We start from the raw sequence: 21098 nt of genomic DNA, 5'->3' as shown, positions 1-21098 counted from the left end.
AAAAGCAGAACTGCTTAACCTCCTCCTGGAATCAACCCCCTCCAATATCAGATTCCCCATCCTGGCATCATATCCTCCCTCCCCAAAGCTAACCCCCCTACCTGGAATAGACTCGCCTGATCCTCTTTCGCCTTCCCTCTCTCGCAATGGCAACAAGTCTCTTCCAACAGTCCCAAACCCACTCCACTCTCCAGGCAGCCCCATACCACCCAAACACCCCAGGATCATACCCAGACTGGATCCTGGAGGTTTAGGGATAGAGGTCAGGAACAATCCCTCTCTTCTCCCACCCTGCCTGGCACCCATGAGCTCTAATGGTAGTTTCAGGGGTCAACTTTCTATATGAGAGTGTTTTGCTAGAGGTCAAATTTATTGTCTTCCAACTAAATTACAGACAGGTGGAATGTGGCACTATAAGCCATCACTTCCAAAATTCAGGAATTGTTTCATCTAACTTACCTGAGGTTCTTCACAAGGGGCCATGAACTCGAACTTCAATGAGAAACCTGCACTAATGGACCCAGAATCTGATTACTAAGCTTTGATATTGCAAACTGACTGGACTGTAAATGCTGCTTTGACAGCACTTCTAGCTCCATCTGACCCACTGAATAGAAAAACTGACTTAGGAAGTTAATCTAGTTCCTCTGCAAGATATAAGCCACCTGGCTAGCCCAAACATGCACTTTCTAATTTAAGATGATGATGCATAATGTTTCAGAATAAAGTTAATTATCTGCAAATTTTTATATTGAACTTCCAAACACAAGACTGTATCTAAGTGAAATGAAAATAAATCCCTTGCTGGTTTTATATAGAGCTTGCTAAAGATCTGTATCTCAAGCTGTGTTAAGTCTTGGTTGATGGAATACTGTTGCTAAAATGGCCCACTAGTAATAAAAGTCATTGTGGTCAAATGTAATTCTTTCAAGAGTGGACATGATCACACAATAGGAGGGCATTGTCTAATGATGCCATTTTATCTGTTCTATTATACAATTAAAATGTGCAAAAATGTCATTTTTACCACTAACCTGAATAGATATGATCTGTAAGTTACAGTGTGACCACATGTTGGCAAACCAAAGGTCTCATTTTTACAAAATCACTTATTGCTCAAGGGTCTTAACATTAATGATGTCTTACAGAGTAGTTCCCAGAAATGTCAATGAAGGAGACTAGAGTACAGATATCTATGATGCCAATGGGAATGCAGATGTCAAACCACAGCAATCCATGAAACCGAAACAGAAATTGTGCAGATAAAACGTCAGGGGGGGGGGGGGGGGAGCAAAATGAAACCAGATGGATCACACTTACCTTAGTAGATGAAATAGCTAGAAAATTAGCACTAATACGTCTCTAAAGACATTATGAGATTCATTTCCGAAACAGAAAAACATCCAAAAAGCAGCACAAGGCAGCAGGTGGATTTTCTTTTTTTTGCCAGAACATCCAAATTGATATTTTCAAAACCCATTTTAAGATGTTTTTCTATGCAGTTCGTATGCAGTGCATCCAAATCACAAGGGGGGGGGGGGGGGGGCGTGTTGGTAGTGGGATTTGGGTGTTCTCAAAACTTGGATGTTTTTCTGCCATAATGGAACAAAGCAAAAATGTCCAGGGCTAAAAGTTAGGCCTTTTGGTCTAGACCTGTTTCAATCCTAACTAAATCACAAAAAGTGCCCTAAATGGCCAAACAATCTGGGAATTAAGGTATGACACCCCTTACTCCCCCAGTGGTCATTGACCCTCTCCTACCCCCCAAAGATGTGAAAGAAACAGTACATACCAGCCTTCATAACAGCTTCAGATCTTTTGTCCAGTCCTATTAGAGCAGCAAGCAGATTCCTGGAGTAGCACAGTGGTCTGTACAGTGCATTGTAGAGAAGAGGACCCAGACCCATATCCAACTCTAACTGTTACACTTGTGATGAAGAGTGAGCCTTCCAAAACCCACCAAAAACCTGTTGTACTCACATATAGGTAACACCTGCAGCTATAAGCTTTATTATAGTGATGTATAGTTGGGTACAGTAAGTTTTTGGTGGTTTCATCATACTTATTTATTTATTTTCAGCACTTGGTACACTGCAAGTGATCCCTTAGGCAACTATTGGGCTCATTTTCAAAAGAGAAGGAAGTCCATCTTTTGACATAAATCGGAAGATTGACGTCCTCCCAGGGAAGTCCAAATCGGTATAATCGAAACGTGATTTAGGACGTCCCCAACTGCACTCCGTTGCAAGCACGGCCAAAGTTCAAGGGGGAGTGTTGGAGGCATAGCAAAGGCGGGACTTGGGTGTGCCTAACACTTGGACGTCCTTGACCCATAATAAAAAAAAACAAGGACGTCCCTGACGAACACTTGGACGTTTTCACCCGGACATGTTTTTTATTATGACTATGGCACAAAAAGGTGCCTGAAATGACCAGATGCCCTCCGGAGAGAATCGGGGATGACCTCCTGTTACTCCCCCAGTGGTCACTAACCCCCTCCCACCCTCAAAAAACATCTTTCAAAATATGTTATGCCAGCCTCTATGCCAGCCTCAGATGTCATACTCAGGTCCATGACAGCTCATTCAGGTCCCAGGAGCAGTTTTAGTGGGTACTGCAGTGCACTTCAGACAGGCAGACCCAGGCCCATACCCTCCTACCTGTTACATTTGTGGAGGAAACAGCGAGCTCTCCAAAACCCACTGTATGCATACATAGGTGCCCCCTTCACCCGTAAGGGCTATGATAGTGGTGTACAGTTGTGGGTAGTGGGTTTTGTGGGGCTCAGCACACAAGGTAAGGGAGCTATGTTCCTGGGATCATTTTATGAAGTCCACTGCAGTGCCCCCTAGGGTGCCCGGTTGGTGTCCTGGCATGTCAGTGGGACCAGTGAACTACACATTCTGGCTCCTCCCACACCCAAATGGCTTGCATTAGGACGTTTTTGACATGGACGTCTTTGGTTTCAAAAATCACCGAAAGTCAGAAACGTCCATGTCTAGGGATGTCCATCTCTAAGGATGACCAAATTTAAGGACTTGGACGTCCCTGATGATATTTTCGAAATAAAACATGGACATCCATCTTGTTTCAAATATATGGGTTTTCCCGGCCCTGGATTTCGCCATTTTGCAAGGATGTCCAAATCGCAACTTAAGGGCCCTGTTTACGAAGCTGTGCTGTAGGCGCATTAACTTTTTAGCGTGTGCTAAAAATTAGCATGCACTTACACTAGAGGCACCCATAGGAATATATAAGGACCCTATTTACTAAGCTGTGATGTAGGCACACATACTTTTTAGCGCATACTAAAAATTAGTATGCGCTAACAATAGAGCTCCCATAGGAATATAATGGGTGTCTCTATCATTAGTGCACGCTAATTTTTAGTGCACGCTAAAAGGTTTAGATGCCTACAGCACGGCTTAGTAAACAGAGCCCTAAGATTACTACTATTACAGCTACTACTACTATTAATAATAATAATAATTTATAGAGGGAGATGTGGAAAGGCTACATGATAAGCAAATATTTTCTGTCATTCCCTGAAGTAGGAAATAGGAATGGAATGATATTGATTGGCAAGACTACTTATAGGAGTGGCAGACTACAATAACATTTAGGGGAGAAGTTAATGTGGACTGCTGTTAATATGCATTATTTTATCGTTAACTCAGTTATTAATAACCAGTCCTCGTTTCATAAAGTGGGATGTGTGCTAAAATAAGAAGGTGAGGATTGCACTAAAAAACCTAGGGTGAACAAGCCATGTGACCAGATGGGATGCATCCAAGAATACTAAGGGAAGTTCTGAAAAGTCTTCTGAATGATCTGTTCAATATATCCATGATGATGGGAGTGGCCCATACCATCTGAGAGAGGTGGATATAGTCCTTCTTTATAGAAGTAGTGACAGAGAGGGGGATAGAAACTAATGGAAAATTTAGATGGTGAGTGAGGAACTGAAGACGACAAAACAGTGTGACAAGGCGGTGGCCATAGCCAGAAGGTTGCTAGGCTGTATAGAGAGAGGTGTGACCAGCAGAAGAAAGGAGGTATTGATGCCCCTATACAGGTTGTTGGTGAGGCCCCATCTGGAGTATTGTGTTCAGTTTTGGAGGCCGTATCTTGCTAAGGATGTAAAAAGAATTGAAGCGGTGCAAAGAAAAGCTACAAGAATGGTTTGGGATTTGCGTTACAAGACGTATGAGGAGAGACTTGCTGACCTGAATATGTATACCCTGGAGGAAAGGAGAAACAGGGGTGGTATGATACAGACATTCAAATATTTGAAAGGTATTAATCTGCAAATGAACCTTTTCCGGAGATGGGACGGTGGTAGAACTAGAAGACATGAAATGAGATTGAAAGGAAAGGGGAAGGGAAGGGGAAATGGGACTTGATATACCGCCTTTCTGAGGTTTTTGCAACTACATTCAAAGCAGTTTACATATATTCAGGTACTTATTTTGTACCAGGGGCAATGGAGGGTTAAGTGACTTGTCATGAGTCACAAGGAGCTGGAGTGGGAATTGAACTCAGTCACCCCCCCTCCCCCATTGAAGGGGGGGCAGACTCAAGAAAAATGTCAGGAAGTATTTTTTCACGGAGAGTGGTGGATACTTGGAATGCTCTTCTGCGGGAGGTGGTGGAGATGAAAATGGTAACGAAATTGAAAAATGCGTGGGATAAACATAAAGGAATCCTGTTCAGAAGGAATGGATCCTCAGAAGCTTAACGGAGATTGGGTGGCAGCACCGGTGGTGGGAGGCGGGGCTAGTGCTGGGCAGACCTCTATGGCCTGTGCCCTGAAAATGGCAGATACAAATCAAGATCAGGCAGCACAAAGTAGCACATATGAGTTTATCTTGTTGGGCAGACTGGATGGACCGTAAGATCTTTCTCTGCTGTCATCTACTATGTTACTATTGGGTTCATTTTCAAAAGAGAAGGGTGCCCATCTTTCGACACAAATCGGGAGATGGGCGTCCTTCTCCCAGGGTCGCCCAAATCGGCATAATCAAAAGCCGATTTTGGGCACCCTCAACTGCTTTCCATCGCAGGGACGATCAAAGATTCCAGGGGCATGTCAGAAGCATAGCGAAGGCGAGACTGGGGCATGCTTAACACATGGGCATCCTCGGCCGATAATGGAAAAAAGAAGGGCATCCCTGACGAGCACTTGGCCGACTTTACTTGGTCCATTTTTTCTTACGACCAAGCCTCAAAAAGGTGCCTGAACTGACCAGATGACAACCAGAAGGAATCGGGGATGACCTCCCCTTACTCCCCCAGTGGTCACTAACCCCCTCCCACCCTAAAAAAAAAAAAAAAAAGCAGTATGCAGGTCCCTGGAGCAGTTTTAGTGGGTGCAGTACACTTCAGGCAGGCGGACCCAGGCCCATTCCCCCCCTACCTATTACACTTGTGGTGGTAAATGTGAGGCCTTCAAAACCCACCAGAAATCCACTGTACCTACATGTAGGTGCCCCCTTCAACCCTTAGGGCTATGGTAGTGTTGTTCAGTTGTGGGTAGTGGGTTTGGGGGGAGATTGGGGGGCTCTGCACACAAGGTAAGGGAGCTATGCACCTGGGAGCAATTTCTGAAGTCCACTGCAGTGCCCCCTAGGGTTCCCGGTTGGTGTCCTGGCATGTGAGGGGGACCAGTGCACTACGAATGCTGGCTCCTCTCACGACCAAATGGCTTGGATTTGGTCATTTCTGAGATGGGTGTCCTTGTTTTCCATTATCGCCGAAAACCGGGGACGACCATCTCTAAGGACGACCATCTCTAAAGTCAACCTAAATGTGGAGATTTGGGTATCCCCGACCATATTATCAAAACAAAAGATGGCCGCCCATCTTGTTTCGATAATATGGGTTTCCCCGCCCCTTCTCTGGGACATCCTGCGAGGACGTCCTCAGCAAAACTTGGGCGCCCCATTCGATTATGCTCCTCCACGTTAATAAAAGAAATTTAAAAATTACATTATAGGCTGCATGATCAATTGTAGTATGATTTTACCATGTAGTGAGTCAAATGAATCAGATTTTTTTGATTGAGTATTAGATCAAAGAATAATTTTATTTAATACCAATTCAAATCCACTAGCCAAAGTTCTCAATGGATAATAATTTCCATAAATCATAGAAAACTGACAACTTAAGAACTAACAGTAATTATAAACCAGACAGGTGTTGTATACAAATCTTCTAAAATCATTAATGATCAAAATATCCATTTGTAAGAATCGCTAGATGCAATTTATTTGGATTTCAGCAAAACATGTGATATCATCCAGCACAGCAAACTTATAAACAGAATGAATATGTATTAACAAATAATATGCTTGTTTATACAGTTTGTTATGAATGATTGCCCATTGTTGTTATATTTCTTAGAATGCTGTGCTTTTTTAGTTTGCTGTGCTTTTATATCAAATTAATAGATTTCTTATATGTTTTTTTTTAATATAATGTTATTTTTAAGATGTAAACCGTTCTGTTTTGTCAATGCAATTAGAAACGGTATAGTAAATAAACGATAAACAATAAATAAACCGAGCAGCCTAGGGGTGGGCCCAAGATGGTGGCCTGGCTTCAAAACTGATAATATGATAGAACACAGAGTGTTGCAGCAAATGGAATTCACTCTAAGGGCCCTGTTAATAAGCCGCGCTGTAGGCGCGCTAACCTTTTAGTGCACACTAAAACTTAGCATGTGCTAATGAAAGAGTCAACCATTATACTCCTATGAGTGTCTCTAGCATTAGTGCATACCAATTTTTAGAGCACACTAAAAAGTTTGTATGCCTACAGTGTGGCTTAGTAAACAGGGCCCAAAGTAAATAAAGGTGATTAGTAGAGTGTTGTAGGGGTTTATCCAGGAGCTCTTTCTGATCAATGTCTTTGTGAGTGAAGACAATTTATTTATTTATTTATTTGTTTGTTTGTTTGAATGTGAATGCCTGGCAGCCATAACATATTCAGGCTTGGGGAAGTATAGTATAGTAGGAAGGGTATAGTTCCAGGCCACAAAAGATCATCCGCAGAACATCAAGAACTCCATTTTAAGACAAGATATGCACACACACACATTTTGATCAATAATAAGAAACAGACAACTTGGTTAGATATCTAAAAGACAGCAGAACGATACTTAACATTCTAGCTTAAGATTCAGCTCAAGGGTGAATAGGCTCAGAGAAGGCAATGATATAGACCTAGCTAGGGAGTTGCCCCTTTAAGGCTGAGAGTACCCGGGACCCTTTCATGAGTCTTCATTAGAGAACATCACTTGCTTGAAGACCCTGCCTAATGCAGCACACTCTAAAAATAGGCATTCACAAAATGCTAGTGACACCCATATATTCCTATGGACGCCTCTAGCGTTTAGCACGTGTTAATCATTAGCGTGTGCTAAAAACCTAGCATGCCTTTGTAAAAGATCCCCTTAGGGAGTAGATTCAGATTACTATGATCGTCAGCATGAGCAGATAAGACCAAGGAAACTTGCCAGATTCCTGAGGGAACAGACCATCTTGTGAAACAAATTATGTGAAGAACAAAACAAATGATATAGTAAAAAGAGGTGGTGATCAATATAAGAGAAAACATCAGAATTAGACAAAAAATAAAGAGCTTGGAGAGCAAAAAAAAAAATCATTAGTTTGCCATATTACTAAAATATTACTAAGCTCTACTGAGAGAAATGATGATCTGGAAAATTAACTTGTATTTGATATGCATAAGTTTGGCTACCAGAAGAAATCATGGGGGAGAGGAAATCCAGAAATATTTGTGTCAAGATTGTTGAAAGATTTACTTGGACACCTTGCAAATTAAGGGCCTCTTTTACCAAACCACGCTAGTGATTACCACACGGAAATGCCGACAAAGCCCATTTAATTTGAATGGGCTGTGTCGCATTTTTCATACAGGAAGTGCTAGCACGGTTTAGTAAAAGAGTCCCCATATGCTGCTAGTATTGAAGGGAATTCATTATATCCTCTTTTACTTATACTCCTCAGGAGTAATGCAAAAAATAATATTCTGCTACCTGAACTTTAGAAATCAAATTAAGGCTATCCAAGCTACTTACAAAGAAAAGATTTCTGGAAATGACTGCAGCACAAATCACAATTTTCCCTGATTATAGCCTTCAGGTGTAGCACTACAGAAAATGTTTAGCACAATGAAAGATCTGTTGAGGGAGACAAAGCAAGTATGCAATACTGTACCTAGCAAAGCAAAGGACTGAATTAGGTAACAAAACTAAGGGGTCCTTTTACTAAGCTGCAGGAGAAATGGCCTGCGGTAGTGGCGGGAGCCGTTTTTCCTGCTTGCCAGGGCCCTTTTTGCTGTAGCAGGTAAAAAGTCAATAAAAAATGGCTATGAGGTAAGATTACTCTTACCGTGTGGCCATGTGGGAGGGAGCACTTACTGCCACCCATTGAAGTGGCAGTAAGGGCTCCCGCGGTAACCAGACAATGCACAGCAATGCCCAAATACTGCCAGGTTAGCGTTGCATTATTAAATAAAAAAAAATATTTTCCAGCATGCACTCAAGCTGGAACTACCTCCATGTTGGGCCAGGGGTAGTTCCGGATTAGCAAACAGTAAACCCGCATTGGGCTTACTGCCGCTTTGTAAAAGACCCCCTTAGGGCCCTGTTTACTAAGCAGCGCTAAGGGCATATTGGCATTTTTAGCGTTCACTAATGATTAGCACATGCTAAATGCTGTCGCCCATAGGAACATATGGATGGCTCTAGCATTTAGCATGTGCTACAAATTCTAGCACGGCTTAGTGAACAGGGCCCTTAGTTGAATTTGTTGCTGTTCAGGGAAGTTCTACCATTTAATAAATGAAAGATTCACATATTTTTCACACAGGTATACTTATTATTTAATCTTTTTATAGAATAAATAATCAAAATGTATCCAACATAATTAACTTTCTCTCTTATTAACATTTAGATTAGGATTGGAATTGACTACAAATTTTACTAAAATATAGACCATCAGAGGGGGGTTACAAGATTTTTCTCAATGCAACAAATATTTTGGAATTTTATATATTAAAAGTAGGTATCAAGTCAAGAGGTTGAGGAAAAGGATACTCACGTACTGTATACTTCCTATCTGACAAGTCAAAAGGCTTTGGGATAGCAATCTAGCTTGAGCTAGTAGTAAATTATCACTGATTTTATCCATAAAATTGTACAGTCTGTTAGACATTTTATATGTAGGAACTGATGTGTCTTTACTACACAATCAAATACATTGCATAATTTGAGGAGGTTGTTTGATATATACTGCTTTAGTTCAGAACATATATAATTAACATTAATGGTTACTAAAAACTGTTTATGAGAGTCATCTGATTTCATGGCAAGAGTGCCTGCTATTTGCAATTAAGCTGTTGATCATAACAATACTCACACACTTTTAAATGTCGTATTTGTTTGCATAGGTAAAATGTTGCAAAATTTCAATAATATGTGGCTGCAGTGTTTTACAATACGGCAGATCAGATATCAGTTTAACTGCTTAAGATAAACAATAATAGTTTATAGTAAATAGTTAATGCAGGGGTCAATATTCATCAAGGTCTAACTGGGTAGGAACAGCTCCTACCTGGTTAAAAACCATGCTGTCTGGGTCTCAAGCTGATATCCAGTAGCACTTAGGGGGTCTTATAATGGGCACCTCAGCGTTTAGCGCCAGCTGATTTTTAGCATGAGCTAAAAACACTAGTGTACCTGAGTAAAAGACCCCCATAATGTGCACTCTGACCACTGGGACACTGTCTGCTTACTGCAGAGATGATCCAAGATGATCCATTCAAAACTCTGCTGCACGTCTTATCTTCCGCCTGAACTGGTACACTCATATCACCCCTCTCCTCAAGTCACTTCACTGGCTTCCGATCAGGTACCGCATACAGTTTAAGCTTCTCCTTTTAACCTACAAATGCACTCGATCTACAGCCCCTCCCTACCTCTCTACCCTCATCTCCCCTTACATTCCTACCCGTAACCTCCGTTCTCAAGACAAATCCCTCCTGTCAGTACCCTTCTCCACCACCGCCAACTCCAGGCTCCGCCCTTTCTGCCTCGCCTCACCCCATGCCTGGAATAATCTCCCTGAGCCCATACGCCAGGCCCCCCTCCCTGCCCATCTTCAAAGCCTTGCTCAAAACCCACCTCTTCAATGTCGCCTTCAGCACCTAACCATCATACCTCTATTCAGGAAACCTGGACTGCCCCTACTTGACATTTCACCCTTTAGATTGTAAGCTCCTTGGAGCAGGGACTGTCCTTTATGTCAATTTATGTTAATCTGTACAGCGCTGCATAACCCTAGTAGCGCTCTAGAAATGTTAAGTAGTAGTAGTAGTAGGATAGAATTGGGATAGGCCCAGAAGTTATCTGGGCATCACTGATGTTCAGTGCCAGTGGAAAAGAGATGGATCAGGGGAGATATGATTGAGGTCTGCAAAATTCTGAGGTGTAGAACGGGTAGAAAGGAATCAATTTTTTACTTTTTGAAAAAGTGCAAAGACTAGGGGACACTCAATGAAGTTATATGGAAATAGTTTTTCACTCAATGAATAGTTAAGCTCTGGAACTTTTTGCCTGAGGATGTAGTAACAGTGGCTGGTGTATCTAGGTTTAAAAAAGGTTTGGACAAGTTCCTGGAGGAAAAGTCCATAGTCTGCTATTGAAACAGACATGGAGAACCCGCTGCTTGCCTTGAGATTGTTAGCATGGAATGCTGCCACGCTTTGGATTTTTGCCAGGTACTTGTGATCTGGCTTCACCACTGTTGGAAACAGGATACTGGGCTAGATGGACCATTGTTCTGACCCAGTATAGCTACTCTGATTTTCGTATGTTCTAGTGCCAGGGTAATTGGGCAAATTAGAACTGCAAAGCATCTGGACCTGGATACGGTGGCTGTTAAAATGCTGGCTATTCAGTGCCATTATCTGGAACAGGCCCAGCACTGAATATTGGGTGTAAATTCAGTCCACAGCAATCTATGGTTTTAAAAAAGTTGAGAACTGTGCCTGAATATTCGGTGATGATTACATTTTAGTTAACTCATTGATTCATAGTAACATAGTAAATGATGGAAGATAAAGACATGTACGGTCCATCCAGTCTGCCCAACAAGATAAACTCATTTTACATGGTATGTGATACTTTATATGTATACCCGAGTTTGATTTGTCCTTGCCTTTCTCAGGGCACAGACCGTAGAAGTTTGCCCAGCTCCCCTTTTGTTTCCCAATTACCAGCATTGCAACCTAATCACTGCTAAGATTCCATGGAACCACAACTCAGGCATTCGGCACACACTCAGACGTATCAACCCCCGCCCCCTTCAATACCACACTACAAGCCGTATCTTCGATAGAATTGGATTTATTTTGGCCGCAGCCAGGAACATCAAAATTGTTACAACTTAAACAAATTACATTACATCTTCTACTAATCATTATGCCAGCATGCATTTCTACCCGGGTACACAGCTTCTACACGTAGTTGCATATTCTGGGCCACAGGCCAAGCCGTACCAAGCCCCTGTGGCCCCCTGTGCTGTTTTCCAAGCACCCGACGTCACTTGGTGTCTCCCGTTGAAGGAGGCACCTACCACATTTACAAAATGACGTTCTAGGCCTCCCGGCCGCCCAAGCCAGGAGACAAGCTCTATACACGTTGCTTCCCGTTGAAGGAGGCACCTACCACATTTACAAAATTACGTTCTAGGCCTCCCGGCCGCCCAAGCCAGGAGACAAGCTGTATACACGTTGTTTCCTTATAACAAGGCTGCTCACATGCAAGCCTACCATTTGCATCAACTTGATAATTTTACACACAACTCTTTCTGCAGCAGTAGTTACCCCAAACTTGTAACTGTTATGTGTCAAGCTGCTGTGTACCCATTGCTGGCTGTGCGTAAACATTGTAGTCTAACGCCTCACTGCGACAAATCTTGCCTCTCAAGTGGGTGGGCGTTGCTCTTCTCCTGCTTCCAAATTCAAAAGGACTTCCTGTGCAGTTCAAATTCCTCTCTCCTCCTCCCTTGCTCCTCCCCTTCTTTCCTGCCCCCTCCCTTGCTACCCCTTGTTTCCCTCCCACTACAACCTCTGCTCTCTAGCTAGGCCCTCCCTGTACCCTCCCCCACACTTCTGTCTTCGCTGGCCTTCAGCCCGGTTGTGGTCGGCTCCCCTTTAATGGGTGTGCCTGGTTCTTTCCTTCTAAACAGGATTCCTTTGTGTTTATCCCACGCATGTTTGAATTCCATTATCGTTTTCATCTCCACCACCTCCCGCAGGAGGGCATTCCACATATCCACCACCCTCTCCGTGAAAAAATACTTCCTGACATTAGTCCTGAGTCTGCCCCCCTTCAACCTCAATTCATGTCTTCTATATTCAAGTGACCTGAAAGTACTAATTAAAGAACAATGGAAGTTTCAAATATTTAGGGTTAGAAATCAAAGGAGATAGAGGTATGCTATATGAACAAAGTAAAGACGTTCATTTGCATAAAGTACTGAAATACTTTGACAAATCAAAAGATATTTAGAGGCCTGTGTACTAAAGTATGCTAAGCAGTTTGGGGATAATTCTATATGTGAATTGACATGATAACTGCTTGTGTAGCTTTATAAACCAGTGCCTATCTAAAAGAAGCTTTTTTATGAGAATACAGACAGTATTTGAGACTTTTAAATATATTAGTAGCTAAATACTGTAATTAAAAATCTTATTTTTCACCTGTATAGCATTCAAGGAGATGTGGCCTTTAATAATACAAGTTTTAAGGACAGTTTTTGTCATATGTAAATAAAAACAGTCTGTGTCAAGACCTTATGCATTTTTATTTTCTTAATCTTTGAACAAACACTTTTAGGGCTTAGGTCACTTCTCACAACATGTAAAGAGGTCTGAAAGAGCTCAGTTGTGAAGGAATTTAACCAGCAGGATGTTTCTGGATTAAATGAGCTGGAAAGAGCTTCTGTTTTAGAGGAAGTTGGCAGATACTGAGATAGCAGTGAAAAGAAGCTGTTTGGTAAGAAAGAACATTTCAGATGAAAGCAAATTAATACACTGGTTTGCAGAGACATCATTTAATGCTGACTGGGATATAAAAGGTCATCCTTTGAAAAGTTCACACAATACTTTATTTTGAGGATCATCATACATTTTTCCATTTTCAATTAAAACATTTTGCTGCTTTTAGTAGTGTCTTTTCAACAGCTCTAAATGATTATCTAAGTACTTAGCTAGACAAAATGCTGTTGAATGAATTAGCTGATTAATATTCTGTTTATTATTAGGTTCAGTTGGAAAGCTAAGGATGACTCTCATCCTGTGATCAACTGCTATGAAATTTTAGAGGACAGTTTGTAGATGTGGAGGGGCATTTTCAATAATGAAAAACATCCAAAAATCGAGTAGTGGACATGGCCATTTTTAAACTTTTTGTTTTGAAAATGGCCATTTGCTAGATGTTTTTTCTGCTCAGTGCATCTATCTTTTAGGAATATATTTAAATTAAAAACATCCAAGGAAAAATGCAATAAAACAAGCCATTAGGATATATGAGTGGCCAGCATTCTTCATAGACTGGCCACACAGACATCCCAGCAGAGCAGTGTTGCACCCTAGGGGGTACTGCAGTAGACTTCACATAAAAGGTCCCAGATAACCATCTCACCATAACCCTTTATACAGGTCTTGCTCAAGGGATAGCGGCACCCTGAGTCAACTTGCTTTGGCGACAACTTCCCCCTCATTGCATTGCTTCCAGCAACCCCTCCCTCCCTCTTCCCCCATGAGTTTGGCATCTCTTGCCCCCCTTCTCGGTCCATTCTTTTCTCCTTCTCATTCACTCTTCTCGCAGATGAGGCACAGTTTCCTCACCTCTCTCACTCTCTCAAAGTCCTGTAAAGTTCATGCCGGCTGCCGGCGGAGGCAGCAGCAGCAGCATGATAGGCTGCCTTTGTCAAGCCCCTAGGTCTTCTCTCTGCGATGTCCTGCCTCCTCAGATGCAATTTCCTGTGGGTGGGATGCAACAGAGGAAAGACTCAGGGGCTGGCCAAAGGCAGCCTATCATACTGCTGCTGCCACAGGAGACAGATGTAAACTTTAAAAGTCTGCAGAGTAGTGAGAGAGGTGAAGGAGCAATGCTGAACCCCATGTGGAAAGAGGGGAAGAGAAGGGGAGAAACGGGACCAGGGGGAGGGGAGGAAGAAAAGGCTTAGCCTGTAGGGCCAGATAAGGTCAGAGTCTGAGTATTTTGGTGCCCTTAATCACTGTCACTCTGGGCCAGAGCCAAACCTGGTCTAATGGTTAAGCTGGCCCTGCCTTTACATTGTATGGTGAGCCTTCAAGGAACAAAAAATACCTAAAGTACCTCACTGTTCATCATTTAGTCTTAATTAAAACAGGTCTAGCCAAAAATATTTTAATGTTGGCCCTATACATTTCCATTTTGTTCCATTACTGAAGAAAAAATATCTCTGTTTTGGTCATGCCTATGTCCTGCATAGATCAGACTCCAACAGGCCCCCTTGAAATTTGGATGAACTGTGGAGAAAATATATAAAATTGAGGTGTCAAAAATCACAACTTGGACATTTTTGAACAAAAAAAATCCTTCTGCCACTTCATGATGTTTTTTGAGCATTATTATTTTTTTTTTTAAATGAGTTCCTTTATCAGATAACTCAATCCATCTCAGAAGACTCATGGCCAACATGGTACCACCCCCACCCTGAGGCTACCTAGTTTAAAGCATCTGGTTTGAGCACCTGAGCCAGGACACTCCAGTTTAGAGCAACAGTGGCCCAGGCAACTAGCAAAGGAGGCATTTATTATTTATTTAGATTTGCTCCTCATATTGCCCCCATATTGCTCCCCCCACACACACACACATACATACACAAGTCCAATAATATTTAAGTGGTCCAGGAAAGTATCAAATGGTGTCCTTCTCTCACCCTTGCCAGTTTGTAAAATGGCGGTGCCTGCCACCTAGTGATGCAATGGAATGCACCTCTAGGAATAAGGTTGTAAAATCAGGCACTAGGGTTCACAGCACAGACTAAAGCATGCGTGAAGGGGCATAATCGAACGGAAACGTCTATCTCCATGGGCATTTATCTCCGAGAACAGGTCCGTGAAGTGGCGGACCGAACCGTATTTTCGAAAAACATGGACGTTTATCTTTTTTTTAGCTGGGCGTTTTTGTTTTTCAGCAATAATGGAAACCGAAAGCGCTCAGCTCAAAAACAAATAACTCCAAGACATTTATTCGTGGGAGGGGCCAGGATTCGTAGTGCACTGGTCCCCCTCACATGCCAGGACACCAACTGGGCACCCTAGGGAGCACTTTTACAAAAAAAAAAAAAAAGGTAAAACAGCTCCCAGGTACATAGCACCCTTCCCTTGGGTGTTGAGCCCCCCAAATCCCCCTCAAAACCCACTGCCCACAAGTCTACACCATTACTATAGCCCTAAGGGGTGAAGGGGGGCACCTACATGTGGGTACAGTGGGTTTGGGGGGCGGTTTGGAGGGCTCCCATTTACCAGCACAAGTGTAACAGGTGGGGGGAGGATGGGCCTGGGTCCACCTGCCTGAAGTCCACTGCACCCCCTAATAACTGCTCCAGTGACCTGCATACTGCTGCCAGGGAGGTGGGTATGACATTTGAGGGTGAAAATAAAAAGTTGTGAAACGGCATATTTTGTGGTGGGAGGGGGTTTGTGACCACTGGGGGAGTCAGGGGACGTCATCCCCGATTCCCTCCAGTGGTCATCTGGTCACTTAGGGCACTTTTTGGGGCCTTATTCGTGGAAAAACAGGGTACAGGAAAAGTGCCCTAAAATCTCGCTAAAAACGCATATTTTTTTTCCATTATCGGCAAAAGGCGCCCATCTCTGATCGGCCGATAACCACGCCCCAGTTCCGCCTTCACCACGCCTTCAACACGTCCCCATCAACTTTGTCCGCATCCGCGACGGAGTGCAGTTGAAAACGTCCAAATTCGGCTTTCGATTATACCGCTTTATTCGTTTTTGTGAGATAAACGTCTATCTCCCGATTTGGGTCACAATATAGGCGCTTTTCTATTTCGATTATAAGCAGGATAGTGATGCATGGTTTGATATAAAAAATGCCCACTGTCAGCATTTCTTTAAAGGCCAACCATAGTGTTTAAATTCTTTACACAGATCCCCATTTTACATGGGACATACAGATCATATTAAAATGGAGGAGCATTTTTGAATGGACGTCCAAGTCAGAATTGGGATGGCCTGCTCATAACGTCCAACCCCACCCCCCCGCCCCCATCCATTTTAAAACAGGAAACAAACTAAAATATCCAAATTATGAAAGCCAAAAACCCAGGGACAAAGAGATCTGGCAGTATTTTTTTCAAAAATGGACACACAGATATCCTTGCAGAGCATAGAAGCAGCCTAGTGGTCAATGTAGTGGACTGTAAACCAGGGCACCAGGGTTCATATCCCCCCTACAACTCTTATTTTAAATACTGAGCCCTCCAGGAACAGGGAAATACCTGCTGTACCTGACTGTACACCAGGGGCATATCTGCGTGGGGCCACAGGGGCCTGGGCCCCCGCAGATTTCGCCCTGGACCTCCCTACCACCGTCAACCCTCCCCCACCGTCACCTACCCCCTCCTAGGTCCACTTCCTCCTGCCTGCCGGTGCCTTTTACTTCAGCCCAGCTGAGGTCTTCTTTAAGTTTTCTCCCTCGTGCTGTGCTGTTAAAAGCTGCATCCTTTCCCTTCCAGTTTCGGATGGAGTCTGACGTCTTTGAAAATGAACCCCACAGTAACATAGCAGATGATAGCAGACAAAGACCTGAACAGTCCATTCAGTCTGCCCAACAGAATTGTGATGTGCAAATCAGGATGCAGAGCCTTTTCTAAAATACCTACTGGAGTGTTCATGTATTTGTTGGCACATGCATTGGGAGCAGCTATTTCATAATTATACACCATGGACCCAATATTCAGCCTGCAGTAGTATGCAGTCTCTGAGCCACTCACAGTTGCAGGATGACCTGACCACAGATATTTAATGCCAGAGCATGCACGACTTCCGACATTGAATATCTGGGTATCAGCAGTCACCTGGAAGTTAACAGGGCACTGGTCAATATTCAGACCAGTTCCCAGTTAGCTTTAGCACATAAAGTTTGGACAACCTTTTTGCTGTCCTTACTTTATGCAGTTACTTAGATGATTAGTGGACCAAAAATCACCGTTAACTGGCTCTGTAGATGCTTTACCCATGCTTCACCCCTGGCCCGCCTTTACTCTAACCCAAGTGCTGCTATTATCAGATGCTGGGTGGCTCAGCGGGGTTTAACTGGGCAGGAGCCTCTCCTGCCCGGTTAAACCTTTTTGAATATTGGGCAGTTTTAAAATATGAATGGCCACGAACTCAATAGCTTCCACATTGAGTTGTCAACACTTAAATGTAGAAATGATGATTTTGCAGCTTCCACGTGTAAGTGGCATCATTCCCATATATAGCTCCACCACTGGTTATAATGCATGTTTTAAGTGCTGCCAATTAAGAAGTGAGACTACAATTTTAGCTTGGTTTCTTTCTGGACATAGATATAAAACTACATGGAATTAAGGAATATGACTCCCTGAATCCCTAATATATAGCCCTGGCCAAAACAAGCACTTTTGAGAACCTAATGCATGCTTATGAACTAGTGTAAAACCAGATGAAGAAATGTTTCCCTAAACAAAAGCATTCCGTTTGTAAAATGAAGCATAGGCCCTGGAACAGGGGGAGCTACAGGTGCCATGGCACCCCCCTAAATTTTGCTACTCTTCCTCTCTTCCCATGAGGCCTTTTTTCATTTACCTTGCTTCTCTTACCTAGTATCTGTGCATACTCAAGGCTGCCCAGTCGGCTTCCATCCCCTTCAAAACAGGAAGTTCAGAAGGGTTAGGAGCTGGCAAGCCTTGAGCATTTGAAGGCCCTGTATCGGACCGGCTGTGTGTTGACTCCAATATAGCTTATAGAGTTGCCACCCCAGGAAAGCATGGTAAGAGCCAGCTTGGTATTAATGCACGCTAAGCAGGAAACTATCATGGGATACCTCAGTGCATCCCATGGTAGTGCCCTTTTAGCATGCGGTAGGCCCAAATTAGGTCTACTGCTCCTTAATAAAAGGGCTCCTAAATGATCAACTAAAATAATTTATATGAAAAGAAGGATTTTCTTTCAATACAGATCTCAAGTGTACAGCATATGACTATGGATTTAGGTATAGAAAAATATCAAAATAAATGGTGCTATATTGTCTTCATTTTCTGACTAAAACATACACACACTGTGAATAGAATTATGTATTTGAATAAGTGTTTAAGAAAAATGAAAACTAACATTTTTATGGTTATATATATAACTTTATAACATGCTTTTTGGAAAATATATGTGGTGTACTAATATTAATGTATCTGGAATACTGATGTTATGGCCAATGGGGTTATATACCTATGACTTCATAGTGAAGGTTTTATTGAATTAAAGTAAACTTCTTGGCTATTTGTCATATTCATATATCTACACTTACGATATATAGCCAGGTACCGTAGACTAATCATTATTTCTGAGCACTCTAACAAGAATTTTAAATAATGATGCTAGTCACAAGCTCTCAGAAAAAAATAGCACATTATTTCTGATTGCAATGTGCAATATTGGTGCTAGATCATTTATTAAATCAAATATTATCAGCAAAACATTCTGATTGATATGTACAGCTGGCTCTCCTCCTGTTTTCCAATGATTGATTCACTCTATTTAATTAATAGGTACTTTTAATCAATGTTGTACTATTTGGTCTCATTTAAATATTATGCCTTCACACAGAAATCAAAGCAGAAAAGTTAAGGCAGCAGTATTTTGATGGGATCAACTGGGGGAGCCCAACAGCTTTGAAATTCTGGGCCGGGGATGCTAGCACAGACTGAGTACTGAGATGAAGTTAGATTAAAATAATCCCTGCATTTGATTGTATAAAGGAGCAGAAAGGATAAAAGGTCAGCATTAAATTACATATTGATAAAGGAGAAAGTAAGAGGTTACATAATAAGAAGTAAATAATCAAACTTTCCCATGGGTAATTTTTACTCAGTTTTCTTGAAAAATCAAAGGAAAACTCTGTGGTAGTTTTGTTTTGATTATTGACTCACCAAGAACTATCCACTTAAATTTGCACCTGCAATATAAAGTAAAACTATAAGAGTGGTTTAGTTTATTTAAGATAATGTATGTACTTGCTCCCCAGACCTATTCCCTCACTGAGGGGCCCTTTTACTAAGCTGTATAGGCGCCTATGCATGGCCAGCATGGCTACTACGTGATCCGGATGGTAATTTCATTTTCTACGCGTGTCCAGTAGGCACACTAGTTAATGCCAATTAATGCCAGTGCTGATTGGCTTGATAATCAATTAGGTTATATGCATTGTTATGGAATATGTTTCAATTTCTGTTCTGAAATCTTGGCATAATATATAGAATCCAGGGGTTAACAAGTAATTAGTGGCCAATTAGCACTTCTTAAGGCCAATTATTGATTGTTATCACCAATTTAGCCAATTAAGTTATGCGCATATCAGTCCTAACTTTAGTCACTTACCTAACTGGCTAGTGGTCTGACTATGGCCACTGACCAGTTACGTCCCAACTCTTCCCATGCTCCACCCACAGACCACACTTTTCCCTATGATCAGTGCTAATAGTGTGCATAAATTTGCATGCTATTAGCTCTGATCATGGGGGTGTTATTGCACCGTGCTGTTCCGGTGCTAATTTTAGAGCGGTGCTTGGAACAGAACAGGGCTTCTGATCATCGGGCCCTGAGTGGTGTATGATTTTGTTTAGGGCTACATGTTAATCATGGTTAACATTGTTATTTGTTGTGGCTAGTAAAATTAATCACACAGCAACATCTTCCATAACCCATGCATCCAGCTCCCAGCAGTGTCTCCTGCCCCCTACATTAGTGTATGTGAATCACTGTTGCTGCTGGGATAAAGACACCTTTAAAGGTAGACCAGGGAGGGGGGTTGAGAGAGAAGGGGGGCGCTGGATTGTGGAGCAGAAGTTTCAGAGAAATAGTGAGATATCCCAAACTGAGGCCCAGATGCACAAACCATACATAAAAAAATGTAAAACTTTAAAGTCCTTAACAAATTTGAAAAAACGAAGCATGCAGCAAAAAAACAAGTTGCACATGTTCGGTGCGGTATTGAAAAGTACAATGTGTCAAAGATTCATAATCCCCGTCGGTAATCGGCCCCTAAAGCATGCGCAGAGCAACTAAGCGTTATGCTGGCTGCTCTGCGCATGCCACAAACGTCCAAAACACCAACAACAAAAAAAAACACAAACACATGGCTCCCAGCTTCTCCCTGCATCAATACAAAAATAAACATATATCAAAAATGTATCTGGAGGGGGCAAAGGCGCTCGTCAGAAGCGTCCAGTATGGACGGCCTTGCCCCCCCCCCCCCAAGGTTGCCGCTGCTCCCCGCTTCTGCTCGTATAAAATAAAAATTTAAAACAAAACTAAAAGGTTTAGCAGCCCCGGTCCCCTCCCTTCCTGTCTCTCTCTGTACTCCTTCTCCCATAGCTCCGCCTCCCGGCATCCTCCGCCCCCGTGCCCCGCTCCCCTGAGCTTGTTGCTACCGCTCCCCCCTCTACCGGACCCCCCCTATGCTTTACCGGCCCGCGCAGCACCTCTCACCTCTGTGTGAAGGCGCTGCACGGGATGGAACAGCTGATCGCCGATCACTGCTGCCTCCTCCGACATCTCTCTGTTTTGCCTGGGCCCACCCTCCTCTGACGTAGATAACTAACATCAGAGGAGGGCGGGCCCAGGAAGAACAGAGAGACATCAGAGGAGGCAGCAGTGATCGGCGATCAGCTGTTCCATCCCTTGCAGCGCCTTCACACAGAGGTGAGAGGTGCTGAGCGGGCCGGTAAAGCGGAGGGGGGGTCCGGTAGAGGGTGGGGGTG

The sequence above is a fragment of the Microcaecilia unicolor genome, chromosome 7 (genome assembly GCF_901765095.1).
Source record: "Microcaecilia unicolor chromosome 7, aMicUni1.1, whole genome shotgun sequence".
Classification (NCBI taxonomy): domain Eukaryota; kingdom Metazoa; phylum Chordata; class Amphibia; order Gymnophiona; family Siphonopidae; genus Microcaecilia; species Microcaecilia unicolor.
This window is presented reverse-complemented; position numbering follows the sequence as displayed.